The 14847-nt window shown below is 47.7% G+C and overlaps 1 protein-coding gene across 4 annotated transcripts in view; it reads left to right on the top strand.

The window, feature by feature from the left end:
• The window catches only part of LOC119389336 (RNA-binding protein Musashi homolog Rbp6), a 705926-nt gene extending 691517 nt beyond the window's left edge, over positions 1–14409 (top strand). For all 4 annotated transcript variants that reach the window (XM_049414392.1, XM_037656543.2, XM_049414391.1 and 1 more), the window contains one exon: positions 12387–14409. The gene's annotated coding sequence lies outside the window, so the exon portion shown is untranslated. The remainder of the gene's footprint in view (positions 1–12386) is intronic.
• The last annotated feature ends 438 nt before the right edge of the window (positions 14410–14847 follow it).

Here is a 14847-nt window from a genome sequence, read left to right as displayed (position 1 = left end):
TCAGCGCTGGTCAGTTGATCGACGGTCGACGATCTGTACGCCGCTATCAGTGCACACCGTGTGTATTGCTGTAAATTAACTTTCCGTTTCCCGGCCACAAGTTCGGCCAAATAAACAGTTTCATCTTGACAACGCCGACTGCTGTCTTCGTCGACGTCACGACCACGTGACAATATGAACAAAAATGTGTGATGATGTCTATAGCTTTGGGGGCAGAAAAACGCCGTGCTTATTCGTGTGAGCAGAAGTTGGCGATGGGTGCAAGTTTTCCATGAAGGTCCGCAGACGCTGGACGAAAGGAGGTAGATCCAAAGCAGTTCGTGTACAGTATGGTCCACTCTTAGAGGGAACACGCGAGCGCGTGGCCGGCTGTCCGCGGAGCGCTAACTGCTGGCGAGATTTGTAAATGCAGCGCACGCGTATACATTCATTACGGCGTTCGGGTGCGCGCCGCTCTTACAAGTGTATGCGCATGCGCCGAATTTACAAATCTCGCCGCTAGTCAGCGCCGCGCGGGCTGTCAGCCACGCGCTCGCGTGTTCCCTGTAAGAGTGGACCGTACTGTACGTACTGGGTTGACGAGGTCACCCGGCCAGAAAGCATCTCAGCTACAGAGCAGGCAAGTTCTGGTCGCGGGCCGAGAAGCACGATGGGAGGTGTGACCTCGATGTGAGCCAGCTGCTGCTTTCAAGTGCCGATGTAATCACTCCACGATGCCACTGGTGGTAAACAGTGGTGCGAATGCGCGCACAACCCAAAAGAGATGTCACAAGAAGTGAAATGTGCCTACTCGAACTGTCTGGATCGATCAGCAGTCACCGTTTATGGCACGCCGAAACGGCTAACCAGGTAGAGAGAAAAGTACGAGCAACTGTCTCAGCAGTTATGTCAGGCACTGGAGCTGCTTCAGGCCACCTTGTGTACAGTACTCACGGATTCAAACGCGACACCAAATTTTTTTGGTACAACGACTAGTATACGCAGTTGCTCGAGATCACCACGGCATGGCGCGACGAATCTGGTCTCTAGAGATAGTGTTGGCTGTGATCTAGGCGTTCGAGTCAAAATTACGCTGATATGACCCGAACTGAAGACGGTGGAAACGAAAGTATATGTGTTACCTAGCCCTAAATTGCCCTCTTTCATGCGGAACAGATGAGCGATATGGAACGGGGACATAGACAAGAGGCACACAGGACAGGCGCTCAACACCATGAGCGCCTGTCATGTGTGCCCATAGGCGGAGAGCTTTCATTTTACCGGAGGGGGCGGAGGCCCGACTTGCTCTTCCACATTTCTCTCTCACTCTCACCAAAAATAAAATATATATGTGTGTGTATATATATATATATATATATATATATATATATATATATATATATATAGAGAGAGAGAGAGAGAGAGAGAGGGTCCAACTTCCAAATTAAGGAATTTAATGTAACTTTAGTCTCTTAAGTGCTGACACCGCGATATCATTACGAAGATCTGTAAGTGGGAGACTGCAGATTTATTTTTCAGTTTACACAAAGGCATCGATCCACCTCGTAACTCTTGGCTCAAAGCGAAAAAGGCTGCATAGGCTGCTACTCGTTCACTGCATCGCGTAAAATCGATTCCCGCAATGCGTGGGATCTGCCGAATTTTTTTTATTAATAGGCTTTACTTTGTTAAAACATGCACCAAGTAGGAGAGCTAACGCTGGCACAGGAAGCTTTAACTATGCCAGTGAATTCAATTCAAGATGGCCGAAACTAATTCTCAGATGGTAGCAAATACCATTTGCTACCACTACACCTTGTGCGTTGCTGCGGTTACGAATCTTTCCGCCAAATGTTGATTTCTGGACGAATAATGGAGTTGCTCATTGGTGACCGAACTTGTAGTAAAACCTTGTACTGATAAATCAAAATAGCGTGCCATCTTTTCTCGGCACATGTAGTATAGGCAGGCATGTCGAAGGGTACCAATTTGTACGAAGCCAAGAAATTACCCGTTTTTTTATTGGCGAGTAAGTTTGGGGGAAACATTCACTGACTCGCTGTGTCGAGATTGTTTTGTATTCTCAGTAGCATTTTTGTGTTCTCAAAACCATTCGCTACGAGGTTCAAGACCATAGGGGTGCGCAGGGTTCCCCTTCAGGGCGGGGGGGGGGGGGGCGAAGGCGGGCGCTTCATCGCAGCGCCCCCCTACCTATTAAGTCAATGTATGGGGCGGACCTTGCGCCCCCCCTCTTAGGTGACCAGGGGGGGCTGCCACCCCCTGCCCCCCCCCCCCCTCTGCGCACGCATATGTTCATGACAATTAGAGCGCAGCTCTTGCGTTGAGCGGCATTGCCGTTGCCGTCGGCGGCGTAACCGACAGCGCGAACGCGGAGTCTGTCGATATCAGGGGCGTAGCCAGAAATTTTTTTCGGGGGGGGGGGGGGGGAGGGTTCAACCATACATTATATATGTTCGTGCGTGCGTCTGTATGTGTGCGTGTATATACACCCAAGCAAAATTGAAAAATTTCGGGGGGGGGGGGTTGAACCCCCCAACCCCCTCCCCCCCCCCGGCTACGCCCCTGGTCGATATCACGAGATACTGGCCTCTAACCTCGCTTCCTTCCTAAGTCGTGCGCACTGGCCCCTCGGTCGAAGCTTGTGCGCATGCAGGGCTGGCACGTGCACTGCGACTGGCTTCGCTTGTCGTAACGGGGCTGTCGGCGTTTCACATGGTTCGCGACGCCTGCAATGCACAGAGTAGCGTGCGTAGCACTCGAGCGCCGGCAGTTTCTGTGGCAATAGGTGACGAATGTTACATTGCTACAACTGCGGATAGACAAAACTTCGAACACAGCTGGCGTTGCCCGAACACGAAGCTGCGCTCAGCGAATTAGGCAGCATCGTAATCGTCGGTGTATTTTTTAACTTGTCATAGCTTATGTCGTCGCTTCACTTGTTCATCAGCACAACAAATGCTGCACGTACAAATCCGTTTGAGGCGCTTTTTCCACTGAATGTTTGACTTGTCACTGGCCCATGAGCCGAACTTAAAAGCCTGAAATGAAAAAGAAGCTGGCACAAACAGCCTCCTGTGAAATACATGCCAGACAGGACGGTCAACAGTAGGTTGTCAATGGACGGGAACCTAAGCCAAGCTCTTAAGAAATATCCTGAGCCAGCGCCAGTGGGGGCTCTGCCCCCCATGAGGCAGTCCGGAGAGGGGGGGGGGGGGGGCAAGCCCCCCAGCCCCCCTCTCCGCCTATGTGTGTGCCTCTTGTCTATTTGCCCGTTCCATAGCGCTCGTCTGTTACGCATCAAGTATGAACCAACTTGCCCAAACACAAGTCTTGCTAAGTCATGTTTCAATACGTCAGTACTGTGCCTGTCTATAGACGAGCAAGCACGTATAACTACGCCAGGGTGGCAGAGGTCTGACGATGTCCAAATGAATGGTGTCGGAACGTGCATCAGGGAATTTTCCCCGTTGGTATGTCGTTGGACCTTCATACGCTGTGCGAACCCAGTCACGAATGTTAGCGCGTATGCTGACAGGTGTTGTGTGGCTCGTACGCTTGGATAGAGTGCAGGGTATCAAAAAACTTGGAGGACGCTTGAGCTTCGCCTTCAAGAGTAGAACGCGATAGCGTAATCGGGCCCCTTCTCAATTAATAGCCTAGCTTCGGTTCTAGGTACATGCCTCAACCGTGCCGTAAGGAAACGAACGACTGTGCGCGCAACATTGGCCGTTTCAAACTATGCTAGAATGCATACTGCAAGTACAGTTGTTAAGTGCTCACTACGTCGTAATTCTTTCTTTTGCGAATTAGCAAAGGGCCCACTACGCGTCCGTAAGGCAACACGCGAACCCACGCAGCTGCTCACTTTGTTGATGTTTTTGCTGCTGATGATGGTTAAATATGTCTCAGCGCTTTATAATGGGTGGGCCTTTAAAATACCTACTCTTTGCGCATTTCACATCTTTTGGCGCCTAGCGCTATTCTACGCTTCTGCCAAGCAATATTACATGCGTTGAAGACACTCCTTCCACTACATGACATTCATATAGTGTTTTTTTTTCCCGCAGCAGTTTCAAGAAATAGCGTGGCTCTGTGGTAGGACACCTTCTTGCCACGCAAACGGCTTGGGTTCGATTCTCACTCGAACCAGAAGTTTTTTGTTATTTATTTTATTTGCATCTTTCTCGTTTTTTCGGTCACGGACAAGGTGATGATTTTTCGCTCACAACAAACGACGCCGACACCGACGCCGACACCGGAATTTCTGCGAAATGAGTTCTTTAACACTATAGCGCTAAAACAGCATGACGCAGATTTGAAGGAACACAGATGCGAGTCCAGTTGCGCGAAACGTCGCACCAGAGCGTGACGTCGTGGTCCGGAAAGTTAACGTGCTGCAGTCGGAGGGATGTAGATGATCGGAGTCGTCGAGCTCATCGTTTAATGATTGTGCCTTCGCGAGTGAAGACAAGGAAAGGTCGATGGGGCTTGTTGTGGCGTTGATGGTAATACGCGGTCTTTGACGTAGAGTGTATGTGGTGAATTCGGCTATGAAAGCAAAGTGCCGGAGCTCTCGAGGAGTATGCGTCGCACTGTACGAACGTAACGCCGAAACAAGGGGCTTGTGGTCGGTAAGAATGGCATGTTCTCGCCCTTCAAGAAAGTACCTGAAATGCTTCACCGCGAGGTAGGCCGCGAGGAGCTCCCGTCCGAAAGTACTGTATCGGCGCTCAGAAGGAGATGGGAGCCCATGCACCATTAATGCATTGATGAAGGACGGCTACAACTGCTTCCGAAGAAGCGTCCATCATGAGGCTGGTGGGAGCAGTCGGTGAAGGGTGGTGCAGGATGGTGGCTTGGGCAAGTTTGGTCGTAACGGCGGTGAAGGCTTCATCATGCCCCAAGGAAGTGCCGCCGACTCAGCTTTCGAAGTAGACAGTATTGCTTCAAGAGGCTACAGCAGTGTAGAGCATCTAGGGATGAAACGACGATAAAAATTTACGAGCCCGAGAAGACGTCTAGACTACGTGCGGACTTTGGTGGCGGGTAGTCGATGATGGTCTGAGCCTTGTCAGATAGAGGAGTGAGGCCATCTTTTGTGATGCGATCTCGGATACCCCAAACTGACATTCGTAGTCACGAAGTCGATTGAAAAGTTGACGTAGAGGTGCCTTGTGTGTTTCAGCGTCCGTGCTGGCGACGAGAAGATCATCTATATAGGCGAAGCAAAACGGCAAGCCTCTGGTGACTTAGTCTATAAAGCGCTGAAATGTCTGAGCTGCGTTGCGCAAACCGAAAGGCATTCTTAACCCTTTGTTTCCCACATACAGTCTGCGCAGTGCCCACAACCGAAAATGATAATTTCAGACAGTTTTCGTTCAGAGTAATACCTGAAAAAAAACTTACAAGAATACATATACATTTTATAAGAATTTTATTACTGCCACGTTTGTTGCAGTAAGAATGAGGAGTTGAAAATAGGGGACCATGCATTGAACTTTCAAGGGCTTTCAAGAGGCATGAAAAATTTGAAAGCAGTTGATTTTCTTCTGTATCAACGCATGAGTAAGATGTGTTCTTCTCCATAGTTGATCTTGAGATCCTTCTTCACCTAGTGCCATATTTTCTTTTTCTTCATCTGAGTTGATGTAAGTTCAACTTCTTCATCCTCACATTCTGTGGAGCTTTCGCCGTCAGTGCGTGACAGTCTCTCCGGCGAAATACACTCTCCTTTAAAATCTGAGCCTTCAAAGTTTTCATCTTCGCTTCCGCTTGGATATTAATTTTGAAAGAGATTTTCTTGTATTTGCTCGTCTGTCAACTGTTGAATCCATAAAGAAAAACCTTTTTAAGGCTTTGAGGTGCTCTAAAACTTCTTTTGCAGTAAACTAATGTAAAAAAAACATGGCTGATCCCTCTGTCATAGGAATCGGTATAACACGAAAGTTAAACGTGTCTTCACAGACGTAGTTGAGCGTTTGTTGCGCATTCTTTCGCCCCAAGGGCGAAGGAATTAATGCTACAGCAACAAATTGTAATGTCACGTGAAGAACGGCAAGCAGCTCTAAACTTGCAACGCGCTGCTGAAGCAGAAAGGACGCACGGAACGAACATACACAGGATGAGAGCGAACTAACTGTCACATTTGTAACTTATTTCTGCGTGAGCACCGCGCTCCTTTCGCAAAAGCGGCCGCTGCAGCGAGCCAAGTGATCTTCGTGCTCTCAACGCGAGACGTACAAACCACCACGATCACGAGATAAGCGCACGCACGAGCGACCACGCTCTGTAGACGCGGACGCTCGTCGCAACGGCGACGACCTTTCAAGCGCGCTCTTCTACGCTCTTCGAGCCCTTCGCGCCATCTCGCTAGTGATAACAAAAACACGCTGTAACGCCGATCTCTTAGTACCGCCACTGGCAAATGGTGTATATAAATAGCTCGCCGTTAGCATTGGGAAGAACGTACCGTCCGTGTCCGAATCATTTCGCGCTGCGCGCTGCGGAGCGAGGGGTCGTAAATTTGATTCCCGGTGACGGAAATTTTAAAGACGATAGTCTTTCTTGGGGAACTTAAACGCAGAAATTTTGGTCTGTCTGTCTGTCTGTGTTTCTGTTTGTCTGTCTGTCTGTCACCCGATTCAGCCACCCGGCCAAAGTTGAACCACTTGATTACCGTCCACCCATCTTGAGCTGGTACGGCTGTTCATACTTGTGAACGTTGTCGATCAAAAAGTAAATATTACGCATATCTGAGGCGCAACATCACTAGGTAAGTATTAGGTGGTGTGTTCCCTTAATAGAAAATACATAGATGCGTAATTCTAAAGACCCTAGTTTCTTAAGCTGCGCTGAAACTGTGACGCGCCGACGAAAGCCCTCTGCCACGGAGGAAGCAAAGAACTTTCCACCTCCGTGCCCTCTGCACAAGCTCGTTTCCCGACGTATTGCCAGATGGCGCCCATATCTCACGCAGCGTAACGCAGCGTAGAGTTACTGCGTATGCGACCTTTAGGTAGCAGAGTTGCGCATCTGTCTTCCAAACGCCGCTAGCAACCATGCGTTGCGGAGAAGCTGACGCTGGGGCCAATTTTTGTATTTCTCGATGGCGCCGCTGCAGCGAACTGGATTGACACTAGTCATTCACATTAAAGTGAATCACCGGTCTTCGACACGCCAAACATGTCGACCGGTGACCCGGTAGGCATGTCGCCTGCAAAAACGGAGTGAGTCTTCGCAACATAGCCATGGTTGCTAGCCAGACCTATGCGCAACTCTGCTACCCAAAGGTAGCAAATGCAGTAACACTAACACAGCGCTCCTCTATCGTCTTTCGACGACATTTGCAGCGAAGCACGCAGATACGCGGCCAATTTTGTTGTTCTGGTTTTTTCTTTGCCCACTGTTAGTCGTTATATCTTACAACGTCATTTCCGTGACGGAAATACGGCAGTGGAGCCGTGGTGGACCCCGGCATGAAACACTTTCGTGTTAAAAAAAACAGAACTGCGATGCACTGCAAGCTTCTGTACACTCTTTTGGCCTATCCGGAAGCTGGACTTCGTAGTCCTGAGTGCCACAAACGTGTATGCAAGACTAACCTGCGCATACAGTTGGCAATAACCAATGATACAAAAATACTATAAACTAGGCTCCTTCCGTAGGCTTCGCGAAAAAGAATATAGGCATTTATAACTAGATATTACAAGTAATAAACAAGCAAAGAGGAGTATGAACAAGCCAGAAGCTCGCCGTCTCTGCCGGCCGCACGTGGTGTCCATGTTTGCAATAAAAGAAGCACTCAAGTGCGGTACCTGTAGCGCCATCTATCAAGCGTAAGTGAAAGCTTGGACTTCCACGTTTGTGGCAGCAAGGAATCAGGGGTCCGTTAGTGAAATTTTGAGGCAAAAAAAGCATCAAACAAAACTGCCACAAATGTGGCACCTGGGATATAAAGGATTAAATGCTCAAAAAGGCCAAATGGGGTAGTTATAGCAGTTATTGGGATGTCCGGATTCTTAAAGGGGATCTGGTGATAAGCTTTCACGAGATCAATCTTTGAATATACTGTTGTGCCGGTTAAAGAGGCAGTGCAGTCCTGAATATTGGGTAATGGGTATCGGTTCGGCACGGTCACCGCACTGAGTGCACGATAATCACCACAGGGCTGCCAGTCATTGTTCTTCTTGGGAGCCATGTGCAGCGCCGGCGACCACGAGTTTGATGACGGACGAATGATCTCCAGTTGCAACATATGCCAGAACTCATTGCGAGCAACATGAACTTTATCAGGACCGAGTCGGGGAGGGCGGCAGTGAACAGGTGGGCCTGTGGTTACGATGCAATGGGTCACAGAGTGCTTAGGCGTCTTATCCATCGGAGACTGTAGTAATCTCCGGATACTCGTTGAGTACAGCTGTATACGGTGAGGTAGGTAGTTTCACGAAAGTGGGGTTTAGGGCCGGTAGCGTGTGACAGAAAACCGTTGACCGACAAGCCGGTAATGTTATCCGCCAGGCGACAGCGGCTCATATCCGCGAGCAGATGAAAATGCCTTAAGAGATCGGCTCCTACGGTGGCACAGCGGAATTCTGCTATCCAAAATAGCCATTGTAACTTTCTCTTAAGGCCGAGATCGAGGGTCAGAGACTTCTTTCTGTCCGTAAGCTGCGATGACAGAATATTTGATAGCTTGTAGAAGGGTTGACTTTGCGCGAAGACGCCGGTCAGCTTTGGAAGCAGGAATTTTGCTGACTTCTGCTCCAGTGTCCACCAGGAAACCCAGCCCTGTGGTTCGGTCGGCTATATACTTCTGACGTGACGCGATGAGTGCGGAACTTGTTCTCGGCTTGAATGAACCATAACGACGGATCGGCATGTCATAGATGCGGCAGCGCTATGGTGGTAGTAGCTCCAACAACACTCGAATAGGGTACCTGGTCGGTTGCAGTTGCAATAGAAGCAGGGTTGACGCCGTCTGGATTTTCACGCTGCTCCATGGAAGGTCGAATTCGTAGACCGGGTCACCAGTAAGTGTAGCACTCTGACATTGCTCGCCGTGCACGTGCAGCCTCAAGGGTCGCTTGCTCTCAAAGTTTAAAAAGATAGCAGAGATGTAAAAAACAACATTTTCACGGTGTGAGCCTCACCAGAGGAGAGCGATTGATCGACCACATTTGCGGGACCGAGCAGGTCGTCAAGGACGATGTTTGTGCGAGCGCTACGTGCGTGCCGATGGTGAACGGCCACATTTCTATGACATGAATAGGAAGGTGATTGCGCAAGTTCTGTAATTATGTTACCGGTAAAACGCACCTTCGTTGCCGCAGTCGTGTCTGCTCGGAGCTGTCAGCAAACAACCACCACGTTTTCGCGTGCGTTTTCGATTGATAACTTTCGATTGCTTGGATGCCAAGTTTGTCGTGCGGCTTTAAATGTATTATGAGCTAATGTGAACAGCATAAATGTACATCTGCCCTGTTGAGTCGCTGGCAGCATTCCAATGCGTAGTGTTCAGATTCGTGGGAGTTTCACTTTTGCCGTTTGCATTGGATGATAACAACGTCGGATCGCAAGTTTAATGCCACCTTGGATTTTTTAGAGCTCCCTTTGACGGCATAATAATGTGCGAAAAAAAAGTTTCATACCCACTTCGACTATGCATGTTTCTTGCAGAGTCGTGTTTCATTTCGGATAATATCGACGCCTGATCACGCACCGTGTTCGCTTATTCGAATGTCGCTTTGGTTGTTTCGACAGCTCGCTTGGTCAGCATCATAATATACAATACCCACTGCGATCGTGCATGTTTATGATTATGCCGAGATTTGTGCCCGATGATAAGCGCGTCTGGTTTCGCGAAGCCATGGAAAACTTAATTGCCGCCCTGGTTCTTTTAACGCAATAGCGTTAGAGAGCTCGTGTCGCAGAAATTCCGGTGTCGGCGTCGTTGGTTGTGAGCGAAAAATCGTCCGTGACCGAGAAATCGAGAAAGATGCAAATAAAATAAACAATAAAAATCTTCAGTCCCATTGAGGATCGAACCGGGGCCGTTTGCGTGTGAAGCAGGTGTCCTACCACAAAGCCACGATGTTACTTGCAACTGCTTCGGAAAAAAAAAAAACAATACATAAATGCCATGTAGTAGAAGGAGAGTCCTTATAACGCATTTAATGTTGCATGGCAGAAGCGCACAATCCCGCAAGGCGACGCTTAACTGCATCAACTGTTTCAGTGCAATTTTCATGTGTGAAAAACTTCGAAGTACACAGGCATGTGAAGACCAACTTCACATCTTTCGCACTCCCATCGGCTCTCGGACTTCTTGCCGTGTGTCTTGCAAACTTAGCACAGCCTTGAGGGATTCTTCTTTTTTCACCTCGTTTCCAAAGCGGCAGCTGTATATCGCCCGCGGCTCACGCGCATGTAAGGCCAAAACTACGACATTATTATGAGGCACACCGTGGTGGAGGACTTCGGATTAATTTCGGCCCTTCAACGTGCACCTAAATCTGAGTACGCCGGTGTTAATGCATTTCGCTCCTATTGAAATGCGGCTGCCGTATGAGGGAATCGAACCCATGATCTCGATCTTAGCAGTGCAACACTTCAGCCTGCTAAGCAATCACGGCATGTCGCATGCAAGGCCAATATAAACGCTCAGTGCAAATATGCAGCTTAATTCTGTTTACAGTGAGCCGCGACGGGAAATGTACCGCCATCTGAGCTGAAAAAAACACTTGTAGTGCTCCCGGTACGGTATTTAAACTGTGCTGTATTAAGTGTGCTGTCTATAGTGTGCTATCTACCACTATCCCTCAAGAGGAAGGCATATAACAGCTGCATCTTACCGGTACTTACCTACGGAGCAGAAACCTGGAGACTTACAAAGAGGGTTCAACTTAAATTGAGGACGACGCAGCGAGCGATGGAAAGGAAAATGATAGGTGTAACCTTAAGAGACAGGAAGAGAGCAGAGTGGGTCAGGGAACAAACGGGGGTTAAGGATATCATAGTTGAAATCAAGAAGAAGAAATGGATATGGGCCGGGCACGTAGCACGTCGGCAGGATAACCGATGGTCATTAAGGGTAACTGACTGGATTCCAAGAGATGGCAAACGCGTGAGGGGGAGACTGAAAATTAGGTGGGTTGATGAGATTAAGAAGTTTGTAGGTATAACGTGGCAGCAGAGAGCAGAGGACCAGGTTGATTGGTGGAACATGGGAGAGGCCTTTGCCCTGCAGTGGACATAGACAGGCTGACGATGATGTATTAAGTCAACATGCTTCGCTGCTGTCACATAATGGTTGACTCGGAAAGCCAGCGCGCAATCTCGAAATGTACAGCGGTTGTCTGTTGTAGCTTCAGTTCACAAACGCACTTCCCTTTCAAATGAGGCTGAGCGCGACCATCGCGTTTCTTCCCGTTAATAGTTCGTAATACTGTACGACAAAAATTGCTTCAAGATGAAAAGACCGCGAAAGCATCGCTTAGGGCGGCGAACTGCCATAATCCATTCTTGACGTCTCTGCTCCTCGCACTGCTTGCGTTGGGAACGGTAGAACTTGACGAGCAGTTTTCGGCTCTTCGTCATTATTAAACTTTGTGACAGTCCACAGTGCAGCAGGACTGCGTGCCTGCTTTCCAGTACGACGAAGGAACGGCACACATAGCGTGAAAAATGCGAGAAAGAAATCCCGGGGAGCACGTTCGCCGCGCGCGCAATGGGAAAACCAAGCAAGCGCGACCCATCCGAGCTACCGGAGATGCCCCCTCTCTCCGCTGGGGCGGCGGACGGCGCTGCGCAAGCTCGAGCATGGGAGGCCTATGAAGATGTTCACAATGGCGCCGCGGCCAAACCGCACTGAATAAAACGGAGATACATATTTCTGAAGAAGCGCTGAATTTGTCAGCCACTGACTCAGTGGAATGTTTTGATATGAAAAGTTTACCGCTGCCGGCGTTCGTCCTCTGGCTATTTCTCCAAACGTAACAGTCTATTATGTCCGCTGGCGCTCTAAAATTAACACAAAGCTCTAGCAGGCGTAAATACAATGTATGTCCCAGCTGCACTCAACATTCATGTAGTTGTTCTTGTGAGCAATTCAGTGGTGGCGTGCACTATTTCTGGAAACACCCTGTTTGCCTGGTACAATGTCAAGCAATTAACCCTGAACATACCCTCGAAAAAAAATCGCAAAAACGTGGAAGCAAATACCGAGAGGCAGAAAACAGAGACAGTGACACAGAGGTGGCTTCTAACAACTGACGTTTATTATTTAAAAAAAAAACCTGCACCCACATCCGTACTAAATGTGTACAAGTGCATGAATTAATGCCGTACGCAATTTCGCTGCATTTGTTTTTCATTTGCCCTGCTTGCAGACATACGTAGTTGGTTCTGGCCAAGGAACCTTGGAATGAACTGCAGTCAGAAGAGAGACAAAGCTTTCAGCACCTTGGCTTCCTGTTCCTGTTTGCAAAGCCCCCGCTCACGTGTGTGATCTGGAGACAAAGCAGCCGACGCTTGCATCTGGCTTCACCTGCGGTGGCCCGCCTGTGGACTCCTGTCTTATAATCACGGGCGTCTTGCTTGTTCTGTTTTCTTCCCCTGTGAAGGGAGAGAGACAGTCTAATTCTCGACTGTTGCTAGACTGCTGTTTGTACGACAACGACATCTCTCCCATTTGAGCACGCGAAAGCCTGTCTCTTTTTCGCCGACTCACCTTTGATGCATCACTTCTCATACAAAGCAGAATATCATCTGCCAGGTATTTTCGTCTTTTCCTTTCCTGGCAAAGCACATGATGTCCCGAGTTCCTTTTCGCCTCAGATACTGTGGGATCATCTCCTCCCTTAAACACCTCAAGAACATTAAGCATGCACACAGGCAGTCATATTTATATTAACTCAATAATGACCCATGCGCATGAAGACGCATAAGACAATTGATATTGCTACTTTCAAGGCCGATTGTCTTGTGTTTAGAAAAGGCATTGCCCTCTTTTTTTTCCACTGTGTGTCACCTGCTATAAACATTGGTTACTGGAGGCACCCCTGGTGTAATGTTTAGCTTTTTCAGTTGGCTCAGTTATCATGACACTCACCACGTACCTTTCCCATTGTTCCTTTGCCCGTTGCTTCAAAGTCTTCGTACGTGGAAGAGATATACTTCGGATTTCTTTTGTAACTAACCAGAGTGGGTTAGATAAAGCAATAAGGCATTTTGTTGAGTCATCTTCCACACCACTGACCACGCTTCAGTTTATTGCGATGCACTCCAAAGTTACATGAGCCATCATAACAATGCATAACGAAACCAAATACGTGCAGTCGTGGAAATGATATGAATATATGTCTTCTGAAATAGCAATGCCAGACAAACTTGGTGGAAATCTCTGCCAGTGATTGTGGCTGAGTCAGCCAAAGTTATCGATGTGCTTGTTGTTCGTTTATGAGGTGTCCTGGTCTCCAAATAACTCTGAAACAGACTGGCTTGGTGTTTATTCACGTGACCTCGTATAAGCTGCCAACAGTCCTACATAGTGGACTTTGTCTGAATACGATAGGCAAACAAATTATGTTTTGTGTTGGTGATGCTGTTGGCCATCCACGTGTTTCGCTGAATATGCTCAGCGACATTCGCTGGATTTGTGGTGATTACTAGAGGCATGCTCTATTGCTCTCAACGTGTGTAATCTTTCTCTGCCCCCCACCCCCTTCGATCACACAGTGACTACCCTCTCACTAGTGTCTACTTCACTCTGCACATTTCCCTGTCTTAACATTTCTTCCGAACAATATTCCTACCCATTTTGTCTGCCATCAAACAGCACAAACAAAAGCAAAACCAGAGTGCTGTGCACAGCCCTTTCTTGCTAGCCGCGTCATCTTCTTGTGAGTATATCTGTGTGCATGAATGAACCTCCTATGTGTTTGAATGAATGAGTGCATGAATGAACCTCCTGTGTGTTTTAACTGTGATGCCACACTGCTTCCATGGCAACAAAGCACCGCATGTCATAGCAGTGTTCTGTTTTGTTGTTGTTTTTTTAATTTTTGACGTATTTCAATAAGTGCACCCGAGCCACATGTCCATTAATACAGTGTGTGAATGGCATGAATGACATTGTATGGATGTAAACGCATTGTTCAATTGTTTTAAACATACGTTGCTATAACACTGAAAAATGCAAGCGAAACAGTTGCACAGCCAGAACATGTAGCCTAATGCAACAGACAGTACTGTCTTGCCATCTTCTGTCGTTTAGCAGTCCTCTTTTTTCATCCCTACTAGAAACGTGCAAACAGAGCTATGTTGGTGCCTTCGTTTTATGCTTACATTATCCCACCTTCTTTTGTAACGCAGTTATGGCTAAAATTACTAAAACCGAATGAATGCTCGAGACTTTCACATGACTCCGTTTTTTTTCCTTCTTGATACAATTGCTGTAATTATACGTAGGTTTTAAAACTTGAGTAGATTCTGATATCCACATTTTTTCTCGCTTCATTTTTCCATGATATTATGAATCTTTCCTTAGAAGCAGCTGAGACCTAATTGAATTAACATCAAATAATGTACCTCCCACCATGATTTCACTTGCTATGAAATGAATGACATCTTACACTATAACCAAGCAGTAGTATGTTTGCTGAGCTGTTTGGATGGACATGTTCTGTTGTTTCAAGGGCGTTTCACAGTTCGTTAATTCACAGTAAGGACTTTTATTTCCGCTAAAAATGCACATGACAAGCTAAATTCCTTCAGTTAGTCTAATTAGCAGAGTACAGTTCTAAAAAACTTATAAGTACAGCCACTGGTCATTTTCATTACCTGCTTGAA

The sequence above is a fragment of the Rhipicephalus sanguineus genome, chromosome 4 (genome assembly GCF_013339695.2).
Source record: "Rhipicephalus sanguineus isolate Rsan-2018 chromosome 4, BIME_Rsan_1.4, whole genome shotgun sequence".
Lineage (NCBI taxonomy): Eukaryota > Metazoa > Arthropoda > Arachnida > Ixodida > Ixodidae > Rhipicephalus > Rhipicephalus sanguineus.
The sequence above is the reverse complement of the archived record's forward strand: the minus strand, read 5'-3'. Positions and strand labels throughout refer to the sequence as shown.